General features: G+C 39.7%; 1 protein-coding gene across 2 annotated transcripts in view; it reads left to right on the forward strand.

Annotated features, from left to right (window-relative positions):
- The first annotated feature begins 4067 nt into the window (after positions 1-4067).
- lrrc4cb (leucine rich repeat containing 4C, genome duplicate b) overlaps positions 4068-22393 on the forward strand; it is a 40293-nt gene continuing 21967 nt past the window's right edge. Inside the window, exons 1-2 of one of the 2 annotated variants that reach the window (XM_037247572.1) lie at positions 4068-4718; positions 4822-4998. The gene's annotated coding sequence lies outside the window, so the exon portion shown is untranslated. Of the gene's footprint in view, positions 4999-22393 lie in introns of both variants that reach the window. The other variant, XM_037247571.1, reaches the window with a different exon arrangement.

Raw genomic sequence — 22393 nt, forward strand, 5'->3', positions numbered from 1 at the left:
TAGCACAGAAAGAGAGAGCTTCCTTAGGTTTCAGTCAGGAGAGGGGTACAAAAGCATTTTCAAGCCATTAAATATACCATGGAACACAGTGCGGACAGTCACCATCAAGTGGAGAAATATAGCATAACAGTGACTTCCCAAGAACTGGGTGTTCCGCCAAGATTTATGAACAGAAGAGAAGAAAATTGGTCAGGGAGGATGCCAAGAGCCCGACAGCAATGTTGAAGGAGATGCAGGAATTTCTGGCAGGTATTGACTTTTTAATACATATATATCTGGACGATGGGGTAGGGTGACAAGACGGTCGGCTTTTTTTTCCCCCAAAGAAAAAGAATGAAGCCCTGCTATATTACGCAAAACAACACGATGCGGTGGCTCGATAAAAACCAAGGTTGAAATTTTGGAACGTTGTAATTCTACCGTGTGACTACCATGTGATACACCAAAAAACAGAGTTCCTGGAGATTTAAATAATGCACAACAGGCTCAGTCGACCACTTTGTAAAGGCTCCTAATGATGCCGGCATATGTCCACATCGAACAACTATTCCAGCCCTGTGAAAAATATTTTCCCTCTTCTCATTCTGATTTTTTGGGGAAGTTTTACCTCTGATGTGGAAGATCAATTTTAATATCTGATAAATATTTATCTTAAATATCTAACAAACATAACAGAAGTTAACAAAGTGTAATTCTTAAATCTTGATTTTTTTTATCAAACGAAGAATATATCGACACTTTCGTCTGCTGTCTATTGTGTATTTATTTAATCTTGTTTATTTATACATTGACACGTTCGTCTGCTGTTGTTTGTTTATTCAGTCACGGATATCTTTTGCATCTACGGCGGATCTATTCCCCTCACTCGTTTCGTTTGTCGTTTTTGTCCTGTCTGATGTTTATATTGTCTAACTGTTTATTTATGTATTTAATTATTAATTTAATCTCTCTCTCTCTCTCTCGCTACCTACCTACTTACTAGTTACCACCTTTCTGTGTAGATTTATCTTAATACAGCCACAGTAGAGGTTTTTGGAACATGAACCTTTTTAAGGTCAAGTGGAAGTTGACTTGCTGGAGTTTTGGGGATCATTGTCTTGCTGCAGAATCCAATTGCACTTCAGCTTGAGTCACAAACTAATGGACCAACATTCTCTCTCAGGATGTTTGGGGAAAGAGCCGAATTCACAGGTCTAGCAATCATAGCAATTCGACCAGGTCCTGAAGTAAAAAGCAGTCGCAAACTGTCACACCACTCAGACTATGTCTGCCTCTTGCTATGATATTCTTTTTCTGAAAAGCTGTATTACATTTACACCAGATGTAAGGAGACAGCAACCATCATATGCCTTTTTGTTCAATTGCTAGATTATTCTGTCATTGTTTGAAATAATGTTGAGAAATCCGGCACTTAAGGCCCATAGTCAGTCTGCTTGTATATGGAAACATCTCTCACAACAAGATCCCGACCTCAAAAACATCCTTTGACTTCCATCCTATGACTACACCACTTTGAGCAGAAAGTGCACTTTACCAGATTTTGCTGGTCCTTCATCTACAACCTGGGCACCCTTATTGTCCTCGTCTGTCTGTCCATACTTATAACTGTTAATCGTTTTCAAGGGGCTTCTGTCACCGGTCTGTTGCTGAGTCCATCGTCAGTCCATGTTAGAAGAAAAGTCATAGTCCATAATCCAATTTGATTAAAATTATGGAGTGCATATATCAGAGTATCTACACCATGCGGTGCCTGGCAAAGAGCTTTCCAAAGCCACACATACACTTATTTTATCCATTCCTACTTGCCGCCCAACGATATGCAGGGGATACCTTTCTCCAAGGCCAAAGTTGCCTACGCAGTCACACAGGAAAAGTCCAGCGGCCCAATAACACACACACACTGCAGAGAGAGTCCTATCTTATTTGGCACTCCTTTTCCTCTTGTTTCTTACACTCGAGTCAATATTCACTCGTTTGTTGTTTTCCGCTCCAAGTTCATACCCGCATGCACTCAACTTCTTCCTCTCGCACATCTGTATTTACTTTAACCAGGATCCCACTCTGTATTGCAGCCAAAGGCAGAATTCAATCCAAGTTGGTTATCGCGGTGTCATACAAAATACCATCCGGCAGCCATCAGTGGCATCCAAAAACTGAACAGACTTTCTCTGCTATAATTTTTTGCCATGATCACAACGTGAGAGAGGCTAACGGTAGAGGTTTCTTAATTCGAAATAATTAACAATTAATGCTCAATATCTGGCTAATTTAATATTCACATCCACTTAATTTACGGGCACCCATTTCTAGGTCAACATTCATATTCGCTCTGAATATAGTGAATTGGCGGATTACACAAGCAAGACAAAAGAGGGTGTTTCTGTTTCAGGCGGAAACGGAAAACATAATCTTTTGCACACTTCCATGTTGGTGTGCCGAAATGGTCCGTCTGAGAGCTTGACCCGGAAAGGGACAATTACACGACTGGACAGATGGAAAACCACTTCCGTCCGTCCTCAGTCGGTACTTTTATTAACTTTGCCGTCCCTTGCCCTTCGGCAGCAAAATGGGAGTCTGTCCGGGATGTTGTCATGCAAATGCCAGTGTTTTATCATCATCCCAAACAAATTTTCAAATAGATACAGTACCAACTGTATTAGTACCTTGTATTAGGTGAAAATTAACTTGCATACATTTACCTTATAACATGGAGGTTTTCTTGGCTCCATTGATGGGTGACGCGGGTGGGAGGTCTGGCGAACAAGGTGCTCCTGGCTGCCTCTCTGGCAGTGGCTAACAAGGTCATCGGCAGGCACGGAGCATTTTGTCTGCCTTGAAGTGTGTATGCGACACAGAGCCCCATGTCAGGCTTGTAAGAAGCTGAAATTGCGCTAATCGTTTCTGTTTAGCTATCAAAAGTGAACTGTCTGTCTGCTTGTGGAGCTGCAACTACTTCAGCGTTGCTAAATGTCCAAAAACTACGACTAATTGCCACCAAAATTCATATTCACATTATTATTATTGTCCACTTAAAGATGTAAGAATAATTAAAAAAACAACAAGCAATATTTTTGATTTTGTGGGGGTGATAGAGGGTTTTACTCGTATGAGCTCACATCTGAAAACCAAAATATTGTGCAGAACAAAATCACTGCAGATTTTTTTATTTGCCTGAATTTTAGTGCTGACATCATGACTATTATTAGTGACTATTAGTGCTACTGCTCAGATCACTCAAATGTCCCTTTAATTTTCTCAAAAAGCTCAAGTGATTTCCAGATTTAAGAGGTCTGGAGATAATCAGGCATCACCCAAGTTTGCATAAGACTAATATCATCTGCCAAAATTGTCACCAGGAATGAAATAAGTTTTTTTTTCTTTTTCAAACCGTCTGTCTACCTCTGCAGCATGCCTGCCTCATAGTGCTTTTGCTTTGGTTTAGAATTCCAGCCATTCAGTCTTCCTACCGGATTTCAAAACCATAAATATAAATCATGAAGAACACAGAAGAGACCAGACAAAGAATATATGTCGTATTAGAATTTTTTTATTGTCTTTTATTGGATTTAGTATTGGCGTAATCCAAAAGTAATTATAATGAATCAATTTAATTACATGACTGTAATTGTGGCACTAGGTTTACGATATTAGCTACATTTTACATCATAACTAACCGAGCCTATTAGAATACATTTTTAAAGTAACACTCTGTCCAACATGCTGAATGCATGGATGACATTTTAGATGCCTGATTTTTAGACTAAAACGCCTGTAGGTGGCAACCATCCCTCATCAAGTACTCAATCGTATACGCGTGCTCGCGCGCGCTCACGCACACACGCGTGTGCGCATATCGGCTTGATGCGTTAATGCCATTGATCCCTGATAATTGACGACCGCTGTGTGATTTAAACGGGCAGATGGACGCGCAGGCAAAGTGGTCCAAGTTAAAATGGTCCCTTGGCGAGACGCACACTTCCAGTTTGCTTGAGCGACTCACACGATTTTTCCCGTACGCGTACAAAAGCTGAGCACATGGTCGCGCGCACATGCACGCTCCCCAAGTGTGCAGGAGGTGGGGGAAGTCGGTGGTCTAAGCTGCTTCGCTTGCACCGCACGGATGCTGCTGCCGCCACTTCGTACCTGCGGAATTATTACTAATAGCTGGGCTTATACGATCAATACATCGAATTGCTTTGGGCGGTGAGGATAGCGCCATGCAGGGGACTCGCAACATTTTGTTTGATTGAAAATATAGTTTGACAACATGCTGTGTAATTTTTGAAGCAGCGTAGACGGCAGCCTATTCATCCTGTCCCAGACGTGTGATGCTCAATATATAGGATCTTTAATTGTATCCAATAGGTGTTCTGACCCCCCCCCCCCTCCTCCTCCTCCTGCTTTGCTCCCATCAATGCCTTCAAGAGTTAACTGTCTCGTTTATATGAACCAAAGTGGAGGGTGATTGGAGGAAAACGGCCAAAACCTAAAGAGTCCTGTTTTTGTTTGCGCGTGGAGGGTTGCGCTTGTATGCTTGTCGTTTTTTTTTCCCACCGAGGAACCTGTCGGTGGGAGTCAATTTTGGCTTTGACTGATTTTGGTAAGGGGGCGCCATCACAGACTCGATCCCCCCCAGCATAATCAGAAACTCTACAGGATCTTCCCAGTCTCGGTCCAGATCGGAATATCTTCAGGTCGTGGTCCCGCTAACAGTGCTGGTGCCGGCGCTCCACAGACTGGCTCATCACTATCCATGGGAACGGGTGGCGTGCATCGCAGATCCGCGCAACTCTTTTTTTCAATGTTTGGCATTTTTCGCAGGCGAGCATTCTGACTTGTGATCGAGAGGGAGACTCGGACTGGAGCAGCCTCCCCAAAAAAGCTCTCCTCATATGGAAATTTGCGCCTCGCTCGCACCGCAAATCTTCCAAAACGGGGACCAGGGCCCTGATGATTTTTCCTTCAACGCTGCCAGTTTGTATTCACTCGATAAAATGCGTAAGTACTTGATTGCATTCACTCAGATTCAGCCCACGTCCGGTGTGATCTGCAGAGATCGTGTCATATAGCTCACATTGACCGGTTGCAATGCGGAAAACGGGGCACTTCATTTGCACGGAATGAATGGTATTATACTTTTTTTTTTTTTTTTTTTTAAATGCCTTGCTACGTCCATTTTCACCCCTGTGTGCTTTTTATATCTGCCGCATCCATTTGTGTGTGCGTATGTGAATGCATCCCATTCGGAACGATAGATTATCTTCACTGTGGATAAATGTAGATAGGATCGGTGTGGAAGCGGGGCTATGCAACAAATTGCTGGTTTGAGCGCTTGCTGGAGGCTGTACTGATGTGTGAGACTCCCTGTTGCCAGCAGGACATCACTGCTCGAAGAGACGTACGTCATATGGTAATTCAAATTCTGTTCAGGTATTCTCAGCATACACGTTTGCAGCACAAAAAGAGCGCAGGGAATGGGCCAGACGTGGAGGGGTTCTGGAACAGGAGTGTGTGTGTGTGTGAGACATCTCGTAAAAGCTTAAGCTTGAGGTTTATTTTCACTGAATCTACACAGGCAAATGCCTGTTTGTACAGTATGTCTATGCCCCCCTATGTGTCCTGTTTTCTCCCTGCATGCCCTCTCCCTATGGGGTGGTGCAACTCAAGCAGAAATAAAGCTCCTGTCTCATACTTAACACTGTGACACACAACGGATTTGTGAAATATCCAGGTTGTTTAGCCAATATTCAAATAAAATTAGAATCTGAATAGAAACAATTTATCAGCATTGTGGACGCTAAAAATGTTTAAAAATTATTGTTTGTAGTTTGGTGTGAAGGAGCTGCATTAGGAATAAGCATCTCACAATAAACCTGCATGACTTTGTCCTCGAGTGGACACAAAATTCACATCCTTTTATTTCATTACAGCGAACAATATGCATTCCACATACGGAACACTTTGACACAATAAAACAGCTTCTCGGAAATCCTAAATGTGTATAAAAACAATTTGGCACCATAAATATGAAACAATCAAATGAAAAACAATAATTAATGGCCTTCTTGTGTGGCATGATGACGTATTTTTATGTTGCTGCTATCTCATGTACAGTAATCAAATATCTTTTGGGGCCTCATGCAGCCAATCACATTAACATTCCCTCAATGATGCCACCATGGAGGGAAATTAAGATCATTGACGCACTGATGGCACAGCATCAGGGGAAACAGGGGCTTTTGTATTTTGCATCGCCTGGCTGTGTACCATTTGCTCGTGCAAATGCCAGGTACCCATCATATTCTTCGATTAGTCGATGTTGCTCCGGCAACCATTTGACCATTCCAAAGCACAAAACAGCAGTCAGAACATTCAGCCACAAAAATATACCTATATATTCATTATTCCATCATGCAAATATGTATAATTGACATCTTAATATCCAGTGGTAAATGGACTGCATTTATATAACGCTTTATCTATATGCCGTATGGTATCCAAAGCGCTTTACAACGCCTCACTCACATTCACCCATTCATGAACACATTCATACACCAGTGTGGGGCTGCTGTCATGTAAGGCGCTCCCAGGGCTCACTAAGCAAATAAGGGTTGAATGTCTTGCTCAGGTACACTTTGACATGGTCACCAGGGTTGATGATCAAACCCACAACCTTTGAGTTGGTAGACACTGAGCCCACAAAATAAAAATTTACTATTTTTCTGTAAAGCATTTGACAGGAAAATCAAAGGAACATAATAATGGTATTATTGAAAACTTTTTTTTTTTTTAGAAATTAAGGAGTGTTAGGCATCTGTTTCATTAATCATACACTTGGCTTCCTTATTCAGTGTATTTGAGAGGGGGAAAAGATAATCACATTATTAAACACATATTGTAAAATAAATGTACCACACAGAGTGTATGATTGATTGTTTGTTATTTGTTATCATCTACATTGATTCGTTGAACAGGTGGGACATCGGCCGATTGTTTTGTACTATCTCTGATAAGATTGAGAGCCATAATTCATAATATTTTCTCTAAGGTAACCTAGAAAAAAGTAACAAATGATATAATGGTGGTCTTTTAGGTGAATTATTTGATTGACCTGTTGTGTTGGAACCCCTAGATTTGTGTTGTTTTCGTTAATGTTATGGCTTTCGTCACGTTGAGCCATCTGGGTTAGAAAGTCAACATCCTGCTGGGAAAAGCACTGCTCAATACTATCATGATGGACATTTTTCTCATGTGTATTGAAGCGGTGAGCGACCCGTCGTATAGTGTGGATTTGGGTTTGTCAGCACAACTGAAGAAATTCGATCAAATTGAAAGCAATTGTAGCTTTTGGCATTTACCTTCACCTGCTAAAGAACCAAATCGCTGCAAAGCTTGCCAGGCCCAGTCGCTACATCACCTTTGACAGATGCTTTCACCATGGGAAACAAGATCCTGGTCAAAACATATACTGTACCTCTTCATGCATGGCACGCATGTAGTCAACCACTGGCTCACCTCAGTGAACAGCGGCTCATTTTGTATCTTTTCCTTCTCTCGTTTTTCCTTGCACAAATTGCTGACGAGAAAGACAAAAAGCTTTGTCTAATTGAGGCTTGATGGGACTCAGTTCTTCGTTGGCTCTTAAAATGTCTGGTGACAAGCTGCCATTTTAAACACAGACATTCATGGTGAACTCGACAACAGAGTAAAGCGCTATTTATATATTCCCGAGTGATTGTGTCTCTGTCGAGCATTGTTCTGTCATCGCCACCCACCTAAGCCACGTCGTTCAAGATCCAACATTAGAGGTTGAACATTGAAAATTGTAGCAGAAGCAGCAGCAGCACATGCACCAACCACAAGAGTCAGCTTTTTATTAAAGTCGGAGATTCCTTGTTCGAACCACAGGAAATAAAATAATGAGAGCAGGCCGCACCCAACGTTTTATTTCACTACACTAAGCATGGTGGGATGCTAATTGCTGAGCAATTTCAAGGACCACTGATACTCAGAAAAGAAGTGTTTACCCTGAGCTTCTTAAATAACCTGTAAAGTGAATTATGATCTTTAATTTTTCGTACCTTGAAGTGATGCGCTTTACATGAAGCATAGCTGATTGACAATGTAGCACGTAGATTTGTGGCACACATCTTTAATCTTTAATCACATCTTTAATTTAGATTTTTAATCACAAGAGCGCAGAAAAGTCATTACTTGTGACACTTTGACTGTTTATGGCATTTTAGATTAGATAAGAAAATCTGTTGTATGGAATATATATTGAAAGTGTTTTTAAAACATCTTTTATTGTTCACTCCTATTCAAATGCGTTTTAGTTTTAAAGACCTTGTCCATCATGTGTTGAATAACGCGTACAACGTAACTGGAGGAAAAAAGTTTTTTGAGAGGGGAAGGAAAACAAAAACAATTAAAATAATGAGGGTTTTATGTGCGCTCACTCATAAATGCGGATGTGGCTGTGTTCAATTAACCAATGACATTCAAAAAGCTCTGCAAGTTCACAGAACAGTCATAGGTCAGTAGTGTGAACAGGAGGGGGCTCAGAACACAGCCATGGGGGGAGCTAGCGCTGAGGGTAATGAAGGAGGCGGTGTTGTTGTTCAGGAAGTCCAGAACCCGGTTCCCGAGCGATAGACTCAGCACAAGAATATTCTTCTTTTTTTACCACTTCTGTGGGATGACGGTGTTGAAGGTGGAGGAGGAATTTAAAAAAGGCAGGCTGTCAGTGGAGTACTGATGTCAGAAGTGATGCTGCTTTCTGGCGAAAGAGCCGAAAAAAAAGCAGAGGATATTACATGAGCTAAGTTCTGTAGTTCCCGAAGAAAATGTGCCTCACAGCTAAGAAGAGCAAGTCTCACCCCTAGGCGCGTGATGGGCATACACTGGGCCAAATACATCTCCAACCTCACTCCCTGACCCCTCTGAAAGCTGTAGCACGCTAGCTGGGTTCTAACTTCTAACCAGAAGCCCAGGCTTAGTATACCTAGTGTTCTTTGCTCTCAAAGCAGTTAAGAGGTGGTAGACAGTCCAAATGGTCCCTGCACTGTAGCTTTCTCCTCTTTTGGCAAGCTGTTTTCAAGGGTAATTCATATCTGAACGTGTCTGGTGCATCACTACCAGAATTCTTGAACTACTATTTTTCCTGTACATCAATTGTGTGTTTAAAAAAAAGCAATGTATTTAAAGGACTTTGCATTAACGTGTTGGAGAAAAAAAACATCTATCCCATTTGTTGATGGAGTAATTGGGTTGAAGTGTACATTTCAACCTGTCAACAACCAAAATTTCATTTTCTAATAGCCCCGCCGCATCTTGTAATTGATGGTGAGTGTCAGCATTTTTGTCGCTTTTGCATTCTAATACGGCGCACCGTTTTGTTTCATCACTTGTTATTATCATATTGGCCTTCTGCATTTTTTTTTTTCCTGTGACATTAAAATTGGTGATGGGAGCGGTGATAATTTATGTCTGCGGCACTGTCTAGATAAAGTGGAAAGGCACCCAGTGCTTCCAGGCATGTTTGTTTTAAGTTATAAAAAAGATGATGATGATGAAATTGTGTATGACGAAGTAGACTAAGAATGTCTGGGTGACATAGATAAGTGAATCGGATGCAGTTTGAGATTAGCTTGACTTGAAGCCAGCTCATCTTTGATCGACAGTTCCCTGAACCTTTCCACCCGAGTCTCCAAACAACATGTGTTTGTGTCAGGTCGAGAGACATTCCAATTTGAATGTCTTGGACTGCTTGGGTAAGAAATACCCTAAATCCAATATATTGCAGCCAAGAGAGATTTAGAATCCAATCTTGCATATTAAGTTGTGCCTTTGTACACCAGAAAGAGGATTATTCAGCGAATCCTGCTCTGTGTCATTCGAAAGCGTCAGTCAACTAATGTTGATGTGGTGATGACTAAAGAAGGAAGTTCCCTTGACTCTTCATTTACAAACCAGTGCGTCTTATGGAGAGTGACACTGTTAATGTCATGATGACACATTCACTGTTTTGACTGAAGCCCTCTAAATGTTTTATCTCTCTTTCTCACCACTCGTAAGGCCCTGTAATTGGAAAGCTACGCTCAAGCTTTTAGGTACACTGCCATTTGTCTCTTTTCAGCACATTCAAATGTCTCATATTGAGTCCTTGGCAAATTTCATACAACTTTGAGCTGTAAGGCTCAAGTCCAAGTCAACAACTTGAAGTATCAAGTATAGTGTGTCACACACTACTTTGAAACATGCAATCACAACAAAAAATGTTGTGTGCCAATTATAATCAGTATGCTTGTAATAGAATATGGAATAGATCTTTATTGTCATTGTCACACATGTACAACGAAATTTAAAAAGTGCCAACCGATCAGTGCATAAAATAAAAAATAAATAGAATAAATAGAATAAAAAGATAAAAAAAATACAAGCTAATAGATAGCTAATAATAATAATAAGAGTCAGCTGTAAAAATCACATACTCAAGCTACAAAAAAAAAAATCTAAAGTATTATATTTGCGTCTTGCTGTTATACTTTTAGCTTTTCGGCACTGGTTACATAACATGCAATTTGCTATTCAATTTCATTTTAAGAGTCATGGTTCTTTATTTGAAAAATGTCTTTAAATTATGCGGGGAAATGTAATTATGATTTACTGTGCACCAACATTAAATGGATTAAATGTGTTCTTACAAATGACATTCTTATTGTTGTGTTATTGTAAATGAGATCAGGTTTCTCATGACTATTTTAAGATGGAATACTTGGATGTGGTTTCAAAAAACAAGTTGTAGGTAAAGAGCCTCAAAACATAGAAAGCAGTCAGGCAACTTATTTAAATATGAAGGTGATACAAAAGTGTTTATTTCCCCTGTTAGTTTTATTAAATTATTCCATAATCTTTGACAAGAGGAGTCGAAAATACAACATGTAGCAAATTTGAAGCTTCATTTTCTCATCACTGCTGATAGAAAATCAGCTTTTCTCTGATTAATTAGTGCCAGCTCTGTGGGCTCTCTCCATTTTGTTGGCTCTGTTAGAGTTCTGTGGGCAAGAATTGTGTTGTGTTTGGCCCATTATATAGAGGATGCCTTTTTAAAGTCAACCTCCTTTCACACATACACTACTAAAAACATTTCAAGGTTTTAAACGCCCCAGCTGCGTGGTTGTGCGAGGTCAACATGAAGGTATACCGGTATTTAAAGAATAAACGTTGAAAAGCAGTTGGGAAAGGGCTTTGTTCACGCTTCTCTGTTCCTCTCAGATTGCCTGCTGTATAGCTGTGCAGTCATGCACCGTCACCACATAGTTGGAAAATATTTCTTTGGGGGCTGGTCTATTTTTTAAATATATATTATATATATATATTATATATATATATATATATATATATATATATATATATATATATATATATATATATATATATTATATTTATATCTTCCTCCCTCATACTGTGCAAGTCTTTACGTTGTCGTGATTTTTCCCGAGTTGATTACAGCAACCTATGTTGAAATGGCCACAAATTCAAATCCAAGCATTTTGCAAGCCTTTTGCCTTTTAACGGGTATTTCATCCAATTTACAAACAGCATTGACGTCACACTTAAAATAGGTCGCAGGCTCATCTTGACTTATGTACGTATATATTATGCATATGAGTGGCAAAATTCAAATTATGACTAATTGCGAATACGTTAGCCTCACAGTTCAGAAGTTCAGGATTTAACTCCAGCCTTCCTGTGTGGAGTTTGGATGTTTTTCTCGACTACTTTGAGTGGCTTTTCCCCAGCTTCCACTTTTATTTCACAAACATGTCTATTAGGTTAACTGCAGACATCAATTGTACTTAGTAGTCTCTCTTCACCAATAGTCACGGACGAATATATGATGAACAGTGATGGGCAGAAACATGTTACATTTATGCAATTACATTTAATTGAAGTAAGATTTGTTGTTGTCTCTGAAGACACATGTAAAAACTGAGAAGAAAATTATATAAGGGAAACTACCTTTAGAAATGAATGTTTACAAGTGTACATTGTGTGTATGTGCGTTCGTGTGCCACAGAGTTGACAACTTTCCTTTCATTGCAATTTAAGAAGCTGTAGCTGTAGCATTGAATTATTTTTCACCCCTTCGGTTTTTCCTGATTTTTATAGGAAACTGTGCTTCATGGCGTAATTTCTAGTGCAGCGTGAATCTCCCCTCCTCCATTAAATAAGAACTTTGGTTTCAGTTGCTATCTGGCACTTCATAACCCAATTGTTAGATTGAAAAATGTACCATCTTCATGACACCAAATATGGCAGTTTGAAGAATCCGTCCATCCATCCGTCCGTCCATCCATCCATCCATCCATCCATCCATCCATCCATCCATCCATCCATCCATCCATCCATCCATCCATCCATCCATCCATCCATCCATCCATCCATCCATCCATCCATCCATCCATCCATCCATCCATCCATCCATTAACCCAGGGTCAGGTCAAGAGAGCAGCAGCATAACGCAGGAAACCCCAAAAATCCCTCTTCCCAGCCGTTATAAGGCGTTCCCAGGCCATCTGGAAGATATAGTCTCTCGGGTGTGTCCCAGGTCGTACCCTGTGTCTCCTCCCAGTGGGCCCTGCCCTGAACACCTCACGAGGTCGGTGTTCAGAAGCATCCTAACAAGGTGCCCGAGCTAGATAAACTGGCTCTTCTTGATGTGGAGGAGCAATGGCTCCCAGAGGACCAGATTTCTCACTTTATCTCTAAGGGAGCCCAGATACTCTGCAGAGGCAACTCATGTTGCCCATGTGTATCTGCACTCTTGTTTCTTCGGTCAAGACTCACAACCTGTAAGGAAAGGATTGTACATTGGCGAGTAAATCAAGAGCTTTGCCTTTTGGCTCAGCTCTTTCTTCACCACGACAGACCAATGGAGAGACCTCATCACTGCAGATACTGATCAGCCTGCTAATCTCCCACTTCATTCTTCCCTCTCTCGTGAACAAGACCTCAAGATATTCAAACTGCTCATTTGAGGCAATATCTTATGCCGATCTTGCAGATGGCACTTCACCCTTTCTCAGGTCTCAGATGTGGAAGTGTGGATTCCCAATCGCGACTGCTTCACATTTGGCCCGCTCCAGTGAGAGATGAAGATACCAGCTTGATGAAGTCAGTAGTACCACATCATCTGCAAAGTTTAATACTGTGGTCACCAAACCAGGCCTCTTCAATGCCTTGGTTGTGCCTAGAGATTCTGTCACCAAAGCGTATGACCAGTCGATGACAAAGGGCAACCTTGACAGAGTCCAACATCCACTGGAAATTAAATCGACTTGCCGCCGGCAATGTGGACCAAACCCTGACACTCGGTCGTACAGGGACTGAACAGCCCATATCAGTTGTGAACAAAAAGTTACCCCACTAATCCTCAAATCCGTCTGCATGATACAAATCCCAGGCTAACGGAAGATCTGACAGTGAAAGAAGTAAACACCAGAACTATGCGGAAAGTTTGCACACAACAAGAGACAGCTGGCAGGTGGGGAGCCGACTGGCTGGGGAACAAAAGGGAACTTGACAGGGTGAATGAAGACTGCTGGGTAAAAATTATCAACAGGTAGACAGGTAGTAATTAACTAGGTATTCAACGAGAGAGTGGTGAAATGTTGAAAGACAATTAAAATCAGAAGCCAATGTGTCCCATATCAAAATACCAAGAGTATATAATGCCTCGGCCAAGACTTGACCATTCAAATCAGAAGCCAATGTTTCCCACATCAAATTACCAAAAGTATATCATGCCCTGGCCAAGACTGATGAACAATGCTGATAGAAATGAGTCAAAATACTATGTGGGTTGAAGATGAATCATCTTTCGTCAGCAGTTTAACTGGTAGGCAAATAATAAAAATGAATGATCAAAAACAGTGTTGAAAGTGAACGCAACCAAACCAACAACTATGTGATATAATATGTCAGAACTCTTTGACCAGAGCTGCAGTTCAAACTTCACAATCAAGGCCAACCAACAGCAAAGTCAGCCTATTTATTTTTCATTTGATGTGTCAAGTTTGAACCCAGTTGAGGTGAAAGCGAGTCATTGGAAGGGCTTTTCCTCAAAGCCCTAGCAAATCTCATTGTCTGCTTATCAGCCTCAAATTTACTTTGCCTTACTGAGATATTCCCTGAGAGAATTTGGGATAATAGCTGAAGTGATGACTGTCATGATGAGACTTTTTTGCCCCCTCAATGTTCAATGACACTCCTTTTGCTTTTATTTTTTGACTTCCTCTCGATTCACTTCCCTATTCGTGTTCCAGTTCTCACATAACTACGCAATATATCTCTAGAAGGTTCATTTAAACAAAAGGTCATTAACGACTGTGCTATTTGTATTTAGTGCCATACTACAACATGGCCATTCATACTACAGAGAAAGGAGTAACTAACTCACATTAAGAGAATTATGTTAACTGATATATAACTGCTTTACACAGATTGTAGCTCACTGAATGCAGACTTATTTGGCAGGAATAGTATTTGAGTATCTGGCCCCGAGTCAAACACAGCCGAAACAAAAAGGGAATCTTTATGGCTGACAACATTGCCTCAATAGTGTGTGGATCTGCATTGCCTCTCCTTAGTTTGCCACCTTTTATGACAACAGCTTTCTTTCAACTACTGTTTTCTGTGACTGAACAAGGCTGTTAGAACATATTGTTCCCTTGTTGCCATGTACTAATACATTATTGGTGAACCTCGTTGTTGTTTGCCACGAGAGGATTTTGTCACTCAAATTCAAAGAAAACCAGAAATAAATCCTCCTGTGATCCAATTCAATTTGTCTTGTATCATCAATAATAGAGAAAACTGGCTCTTATTTTGCAGTGAGATGTATTAGGCTACGCACTAACCAAATCGTGCCTGTAAGTAATGCCCTTTTGTATTCGCTGGGGGTCTTGCACCTTTTGTAGATTTTTTTTTGTTCTTGGTTTTATACTGTACATACTCAAACATGACTGTTGACAGTTCCGTCAATTGTTTGTACTTCCGGAAGGATTTGACATCACAAAAATGGGACAATTTAGATGAAATGTTATTTCCCCTTAAATCATCAGAAATTAAAAATGCAAGTCAACAGCATGTGCTTTGAAATATGGATTAGTGTTGGGATTAATAACTGCTGACACTTTCCAAACATGGCAGTATCAGTATTTTAAAGAAGAGCGTGGCGTTACAGCAGTTTGTATTGCGGGAAATAAGCACTAATCTTTAATTGGGATTTTTTTTTTGCACGTGCTGGTGTTGAGTTTTAGTCTGAATAAATCATGTCCAGGTACATACTGTAGCTACACTATAATATATCTGAATAAATGTGTGCCTGTATATGCCGTCCGACTCACTGGTGACCAGTGCAGGTGTACTCTGACACAGAAAGACAAATGTTATAGAAAATGGATGTAAATATGTCCATCTGTAATTTTTCTTCAGGTTTGGTTGCGTGGCTACTATTTTCTGTCTGTTAAATCCAAAGTCCATTGGTTCCTAGTCTATTAAATCAAGGTTCCACTGTACGTTTTATCAGATTCCTTCTGCTCGTCAAATGCTAGTGGTAAATCCTCCAGTCTTAATTATTTCGTGCACTGCATACATTTGTTACACTCAGTAAACATTGTGCATTTCACTGTAATGGCTCTGTGGATGCACTGCTTAAGTTGAATTTTGAAAGCCCATCTAAATAACACCTGCTGTTTGGACTTTAATTATCCAAGCAGGGAATAACGATACAAACGGTGGGGGAGTCTCTAATCTTTGTCATTTACACCTACCTATATTGTGTTATTTACACGTTTTTGGAAATGATCATGACTAGCCTGTTCAGAACAATAGTTCTGATTAATCCATTGTATCCACTAGTATGCTTCTTTGCCTACTTCCCAGCAGGAATTGTCTGCCGATTAAATATGTATGAATATGAATGTGTACAAAGCACACATACTGTACATACATTTGTATGATCATGAAATCATGATTCTTTTATGATTCCTTGTTTTTTTTTAAAAGCAATGTGTAGTATAAAAATCTGGCTCCTAATGTTGATTACAATATTGAGTCTGGCACTGCTGTTAACAGTTTGGGCTTTGTCCGTGCTGTAAAATTATTTTAATTGACCTCTTTAGCTTCTGACCATTTTTTTGCCAGGTAACAAATACAAGCCTGTCGGCCTTCATAGCTAATTCCCACAGTAGCTTGGAAATAAATTACATCAATTAGGCATTGCTTGTGAGTAATAAATGCTGATTTCAAACTACACATGAGAATTTACATTTTAACACTAAGCGATATGTAGGAAAAATATTGAACTTGAGCTAGACAGGAAGCAATAGCAGCAGAAATCCCGGCCCATGGTAAAATATATGTGACGTGTGATTATTTCTTGGCTGTGTATTAGTAATATAAGATATCGAAACCTTTCGTGCTTAATTTAAAACTGTAGAAATTAGTATAAAACAACAAATAATGAGCAGAACATCCATCCTGTACGCCTTACCTTACAGTGTAAGGTATGAACAGCTCAAAGGCACAAAATGTGAAGACAGCCTATTTGTTTTCATTTATATTTCCTCTGAGATCTTGCTGCTGTGAGGAGCGGTTTGTCTTTGACTACTGCAGAGTAAAATTCTGTGCAAGACATGACATTTGAGGCACCTTTAATTTGTTCAGTGGAGCATTTGTTTCACACATCTGTCTACTTACTCTTTATAAAAGAGAAAACCCTCTCCACAAACCTGGTGGAAGAGGGGATGCTGAGGACAAAAGATACTGAAGAACGTACTTGTCAATCAATTGGACTTATACAATGCTGACATTCATTTGACATTCTTGTAAAAACCTTCATCAGAGGGTTAAAAAAAATCATTTTTTATAAAACATATGTATCATTGGCGTTGTTGCTTGGCTGACAACAAATGTGTCTATGTCCCAAGTTTTGTTGTGCCTTCTATTCTATATGTGTCCACCCCTGGAATCATACTATTTGTAGTCAGTGACAAGAGTTGCGGGGGGGTGAAATATTTTCTTCTTCCCGGAGGGGGGCATAACAGAAAATAATTAAGAAGCATTGTCCGAATGTGTCATATAAAGGCCACTGTTGTTCATTCCATCGACATGTTTTAGCTTGTTTTTAATTCTCACGGTATTACAGGACAAAGTGCAATACGGGACTTATATTTCTAAATACGAAACGTTTTGGTTTTTCAAGGGATGGTTGGTAACCCTACTGACACTGTCTTGTAACATGCCAGTTAGGTTTGTGTTTCTGTCTAGATAGAGAGAATTGTGGTTGTAACACAGAAAGCAGTTTTTTCAATGGATAAATGTGTTGATGTGAGCTGGAGAGAAAAGAGAACGCAGGCGATGGAGACTGCCCAAGTCATACTAAATTATCCTGGGTGACAAAAGCCGTTATATTCACACGTTTTTTTTATGGACGATTTGTTCTAACACCAACATTCTGCTCAGGCTATCTGTGATTGGCTAAATAAAGCAGAGACAACGTTGCAGCAGAGCGCAGCTGACGATGGACTGTGTGTGTCGACTGTTGATTACGGCAGGAGACTGCCGTTCCATCTATTTCATATTCATGAGCCAAATGGTGCACGTTGTAATATTCATGAACAAATTAGACGTTCAAAACACCACTGTGAGTAGAGTTGTATACATTGGATTACACGTAGTTTCTTGAAAACCGATTTTCCTGTTTCAACCTTCCATTTTCTCCAGCTCTTCTCCTTCTTAGGTTCACAGGTAAACTGGAACCGATCCCATCTGACTGGCTGGGAGGTGGGATATGATATATCATTATTTCGAACATATTTGAAAGATGGAAACAATTAAATAAAACAAATAACACTTGAAAGTGCCATCTTTAAGTCACTGAAAAAAACCAAGCAAAAAAAAACCCAAACATCTCTTTTGTCATGAGCTGCTGATTTTGTGACTGGATTTTATGTATGACAACATTCAGAGTTGTTTTTCGCAGTTTACCTAAGAGTCTTCAGGGTAGATCGAGCCAATCCCAGCTCCGTCTCTCCCCACCGGGTGGGATAGGCTGCGATAACCTGGACTGGTCGCCAGGCATTCACAGGAGGGAGAGACAGACAAAGCATTCACACTCACATTCACACCATCACTGAGTGAGAATTGAACCTGGCACACAATCTGTGATGTGGATAATTATATAAATATACGTGTATATACATATATATATATATACAGTCGTGTGCAAAAGTTTGGGCACCCTGATCATTTTCATTATTTTCCTTTATAAATCATTGATTGTTCGGATCAGCAATTTCAGTTAAATATATCATATAGCAGACAAACGCAGTGATATTGTCACGACTCGTCCCCGGTTGTATTATGTGTAGGTTGTCATTAGTTCTGCCAGTGTCTGTGTGCTTGCCCCTCCCTTCCTGTGTCTACTCTCAGTCTATGTACTAATCACAGTCACCTGCCTCTCATTACCTGTCTTGTATTTAAGTCCTGTCTGCGTGTCACTTCCTGTTGATGTCTTTTTGTCTCACGTCTTTGTCGGTCAGTTCCGTTTCTGTTATCCAGTCTGTCGGTCAGTCCTGTTGTTGGTTTGGTTAGGAAGTTATGTTAGTTTGCCGGTTCTGTTGGTTTGTCCCCTCATCCTCCCTTCCAACTAACTTTTCCCCCGATAAACCCTGGTCCAAGCTGCATTTGGTCGCCCTGCTCCATTCCGATCCGTGACAGATATTTGAGAAGTGAAATGAAGTTCATAGGATTTACAGAAAGTGTGCAATCATTAGGCAGGTGCATGAATTTGGGCACCCCAACAGAAAGATTCTCCTTTTGCAGAAATAATCGCCTCCAAACGCTTCCTGTAGCTTCCACTGAGAGTCTGGATTGTGGTTGAAGGTATTGTGAACATTCTTCTTTACAAAACATCTCCAGTTACGGGTATTTAAGGTGGCCAGTTGCAAATTCTTCTCGTCTTTGCATCTTCTCTGATATATACGTATATATGACAACCTCCATAATGCTTGTGTTCGCTGTAGTTTTTATTTTTATATATAAAAAATAATATTTGAATCGTCTATGTATTTTATTGAGTCACAATGTGGGATGCTAGATACAAGTGTGAGCCAATTTAATTTTAGCTACGTTTTTATTTGTGTTATAGTCAGAGGCTTCAGGAATGCGTCCCCTTTCATGATCTTTCATCCTTAAGGGTAACATTTTCCCATAATTACTTGGACAGTTTTTACAAGGCCATTTAGCCTAAAATTGATAAAACATAGTTTAGTCTGTTCATTGTCCTTTTCTGGGAGGACAAACACTTTGTGTGTTATGTTTTCTAAGGAGCCTTGTCAACTGCTGGCCCATTTTTTTCCTTTTGGCAGATCTGCAGACAAGAAAACTCATTTTTACTTGTTTGTTGTAATGTAGATGTCGTGTTCCCAGAGAAGTGTTTGTTCATGTATTTTTAAGAGCTGTCAGGAGGTAGCAAAAACAGAAGTGTGTCCAATCGGTCTCCAAAAAGTCTCAGGAGCCACCAACAGTATACAGTATTGGTGTCTGCGCTGTGTGATTATTTGTTATTTTTGCCAATGGAAATATGGAAGGTCATTAGAGAGACAGCAAACTATACATATTTTCAAATGAATAATGATAGGACATGAAAATTAACTTTACAACCAATCAACAATTGACTTAATATTCAACTCATTTAGATTTAGCAAAGCCTCGTTCTCTGTATTTTGAGACCGCAGTGCATTTGGTCAATCACTGTAATGGTGTGGATTTATAGTCCATTTTGTCCATTAGGTAATAAAAATGTTTTGTACCCTTGTGGATCTAATCTGTTAATCGAATAGATCCTCTTGACCAAAATATGAAAACTTTATTTCTCTGAAAATGAATAAATGTTTCTTCTGAATAAAGAATGTTGCATAATGTGGAAGTATCATGAAAAAGCTCAGAGCTAAACTTGAAAATGACATTAACGTTAAATTGATGAAGATTCAGAAGAGTCAGTATTACTATAGCCATTATGATTTTAATTGTTGTATTGCAGTGCTGTGCTTTCTTCATTCCAGCTGCAGTTTTGCCTTGCTCAAGCTAATCAATTTAGCTTGACACCATGAGCGATTTGTCAAGGAAGGTATTCATAATTGAACTATAGACTTCTCTCTGAATCACTCTTTCGTTCTGAATACCCAAATTAAAGAAAGCAAATTCAGATGATTTGAAAATCTGAAATTACTAGAGAGTGGCCAAAGTTTTCTTCTTGGACTTTGGCATTGCATATTTCTGTTAAATTCGCACCATTGGTGGAAATAATTATAATCGGTGGTAACCTTACTGCAGTGGCTGCCTATTCGTCAAGCGTGATATTAGACAGCCAACATCTTTTGGGGGTAGAAAGAAATGGTTTTAGTTGCAATATTTTGGCCTGATTGTAACATTTCAAAATGACTAATTTACATAAATAATACTGCCCCCACTGCAAATATTGCTACCCACGACTAGCTAGGGGAAAGATGAAAGATCCACCGAACACACGATGGCTGGAAACGTGTAAATGTCACCACAAAAGCTTGGCAGGAACATGCCTTCAATCGGGCTCAGCACTAATTTGGAATGGATACCGGAAATATCGAGCACTGTATTTTTTTTTTTAAATCAGAGAAATCAGTGCCTAGATGAAGCAGCAAAAGCAAGTAGGATTGAGAAAAAAAAGTTTAAACAGAAAAAAAAGAAGAATCACTGTGACCTATGCAAGTAAAAAGAGATCTAATTGCTTGAGTAAAAACAATAGTTAGGAAGGTATGACGTCCTAATAATTTATATTTCACACACTATCAAAAAAAAAGTAGTGCACTCAACCAGAACAGGCCGTTGTCTAAGCTAATGGATGTTAGCATAGCACACGCACCCAAATTTCACGAGCGAGAAGCTATAATGCTGGTGGGATCAACACGGTAGCACTATGATAGTCAAGGGGGAAAAAAAACATGCTAGTTCAGCTTGCTCATAAGTAAGTGAAGGATGATCATTTCTGACAAAATCCATTTAACATTAAGTAGATTTTTTTCTAATAACATGCTTCCCTGAGCAAAGGAGGAACAGCTTGTTTTTGGCTATAATAGCAGGAAAAAAAATGTGTCTGGATTGAAAAAGACTAGTTCGTTGTTGACATCCATACAGCATTTTCTGACTTGATGTGGGCATATCCAATTCTTCACTTTCAGCTACTGTAGTCCCAATATCACCTGTTTCTACAGAAACACCGAAATACCATATTCTCCTGACTATAAGGCGCACCAGACTATAAGGCGCACTTTTGGGAAAATATGAGGTTTTTAGGTGCGCCTTATAGTCCAGAAAATACGGTAATCACAATAAGCAGATATAAATGATGGAGAATCTTTTTTCTTTCCTTTTATACCAGAGATTGCTATTGTGTTTATATAGTATGAATTTTGGCTTGAAGCATTTAATTTAATTCTCTTTAATTCTCCTATTCAAGGCATAGCCAAAAACTATAATGGTTTACATGTCCACTGCATGTGCCACTGTCAATAAAAGGTTCTACTCATTAATTCACAAGAGTAATTCCATCGCTAGGTGATGAAATGCAATCCCTGTCTTTATGGGTGCACTTGTAACTGTATTGGAGTTCAGTATTTTTTCCAAATTATCCATCTAAACATGAACAGAAATGCACACCTCCATCTTCAATCTCATTTCTCAGAGATTTGTCTCACTGGATAGTTTTAAAATTTCTTTAATGGTTTGACTCTCGAATTCAAACTTAAACACAGCTTAGTATTTCAGAGCACAGCTTATCGGTGTCAAATACAGTTTCAACCTGCAGCTATAACTTAGTAATTAAATGTTCAATGAAAGAGAGGTTTATTTAATTTGCATCTGACATAGTAATAGTTGATGCAGATTCCTTTGGTAATTAACTCCTGACCTGAAGGTTTGGAATAATTTTTGAACGTTGCTGCTTGGAAAACAGTTGTAATTTCCATAAGTTTAAAAAATACAGCCCTTAATGAGTTGCTTGAGGGGTAGTGAAATGTTAACACTCATTTGCTGTACATCAAATATGTAACATAGAGGGCAGATGTCTGACTTGCACACCAAGAATTGATCATTGCCTTGCTTGATAGGTCCTCAGTCAAGCTCAGGAAGTTAACTGGCAGCTCTCCAGTGACCCGTTGCCGTTTCCATATTTCGATCCACAGTGGGACTTGACCTGACGACTATCTGCTCAGCAACCAATTGTTTACAATCTGAGCTACTGTTGCTCGGGCAGAGATTTTATTTTATTTATATGACCTTGTGC

This window comes from Syngnathus acus, chromosome 3 (genome assembly GCF_901709675.1).
Source record: "Syngnathus acus chromosome 3, fSynAcu1.2, whole genome shotgun sequence".
Taxonomy (NCBI): domain Eukaryota; kingdom Metazoa; phylum Chordata; class Actinopteri; order Syngnathiformes; family Syngnathidae; genus Syngnathus; species Syngnathus acus.